We start from the raw sequence: 2094 nt of genomic DNA on the forward strand, positions 1-2094 counted from the left end.
GCCAGGATTTCAAACCAGGAGCACTTCTGCACACTCCAGACTTAACAGGAGCGTGATCTTGGAAGAGGGGTCCCCGACCGATAAAACCACTCCCAGCATCTTGCCAAATGGCCAAGATTTCAAGCCTGGAGTTTCTATAAAGCCCACCCCCCCCGCCTGGATTTTGCAGGAGGGCAACCACCGAGGACAGGGGTAGACACGTGGCGGTACAAGCACGACTGTCCTACCCGCCTCCCGCGCAGGGACAGGCCCGCAGTCTCCCAGACACAGGACCAGCAGCCAGGCGGTACAGGAGATAACTTTATTGAATCCAATGGTGTTAGACAGACGACCGAGAAGAGACATGCCGGTTGGTGCGGGCAGCGTGGGCAGCAGGAGCTGACTTGGTGCAGGGCTGGATTTGTTTCTGTCTTTCATAATATCCTCAAGCCTTTTCCTGGCTTCCTTTTATACTTCTTTTAAAATTTCTTTTAAGTAAAAACAACTAATCGTGGAAAGAGTCCAGATGATGTTTGTTCCCTATGATTGTTCCCGCAGCTATGTACAACGTGGGGTTGGGTCTCAACATCAGGTATAAAATGGAGCGAGTTTACAAACTTGGAGGAGGCAAGGAAAAAGCAAAGACAGACAGGCGAGAGCAGTAGAAATCTGGACCAAAATCTTAAAGAGAAATTTAAAAAGTGCTATAAAACCCCTCGGCAGGAATACCATGCAGTTAAGAAACACAAAACCCAGTCAATTACACAGATCATCTAAAACAGGAATTTTGTCTTTTATTTAATTAAAAAAAGGTTGTTTGTTTTTAATAGAAAAAAGCTAAAATTGTAAGGTTCAGGCCACCGGGCGGCAGCAGCTCGAGGAGGCAGGAGGGTGAGGCGCTGGCATCTCCCAGCTCCAGCCCCTCGAATGGGCTCCTGGTGCTCCCAGGGGCCACGGGCACCTCTGGGGGCAACCGGCACCTTTGGAGGTGGCAGGCACCCCTGGGGGTGACGGGCTCCTATGGGGTGGCAGGCACCCCTGGGGGTGACGGGTACCCTTAGGGGCAGCAGGCACCTTTGGGTGTGACAGGCACCCTCGGGGGTGGCAGGGGGATGAGTTAGTGCAATCCTTGGACCCGTCCCCCGGGGGACAGAGGGGCTCAGCCCACAGACGCTGGCAGCCCTGGGGGACGCTCGGTCCCCAGTCCCCCCGGGAGAGAGCTTGGGGACACGGGGTGCTTGGTGTAACCCAGGAGGAACCCATCAGGGCCCGTCCCCTCCAGCCAGGTAAGACCAGCGAAAGCCCCCCACCATGCACCACCCCGGGGTACGCCAGCTGGCATGGCCCTCGCCCTTCCCATCCCCCTCGGGGATTCCTCCTGATTTACACCACAGCGTGCCACTTGCCTCCAGCACGCCCCGGCTGAGGTTACAGGGAAAGGGGCAGCCCCACACCGGGAAAGGATGGGGCAAACCCAAGGGAAACAGGCTTGGGGACGCCTGGCAGCACAGCCCTGGGCGAGCCGGTGACAGGGACAGTTTGGTCAACATTTTGACGGCTCTGTGGGGGTGTCAGAAAAGAAAGTAAGGCCCAGCCAAGGCTGCCTGCAGGCCGTGCAAAGCGAGAGGGGTGCGTGAGCCCTCACCACCCATGGGACTCCTCAGGGCACCCGGGCACAGCATTGCCTGGGCACGGGGCAGCCCCCAAAGGTGCATCGTGCCCTTTCCTGCCCCGGGCACCGGAGCCCTGAGGAGGGCGAGAGGGGCTGGAGAGGAGAGCCGGGTCCCCACCGCCGGCCTCGAGCGGCTGCTGAGCCAGTGTCTCGTACAATCAGAAAAGAAGTCAGCACAGCACAGTTATCACAGAGTACCTGAAAAAAAAAAAAAAAAAAAAAAAAATTGCTGCCTTTATATAAACCAGATTTCACACGTGAACTTTTTCATGCAAGTCCTTCTTTAAAAATATCTAAATCTATCTGCCGAAAAAGACTGGACAATCAGTTACATGATCTGGAATGGCAATTCGTATATTTTTGATGGTAAGTGATATTTATGTGTGATTTTCTTACACAATAATCTCTAAGTACTTTACAGGATAAATAAATTACTACTGACC

Source organism: Aptenodytes forsteri, unplaced genomic scaffold (genome assembly GCF_000699145.1).
Source record: "Aptenodytes forsteri isolate BGI_AS27 unplaced genomic scaffold, ASM69914v1 Scaffold213, whole genome shotgun sequence".
In the NCBI taxonomy this organism is placed as follows: domain Eukaryota; kingdom Metazoa; phylum Chordata; class Aves; order Sphenisciformes; family Spheniscidae; genus Aptenodytes; species Aptenodytes forsteri.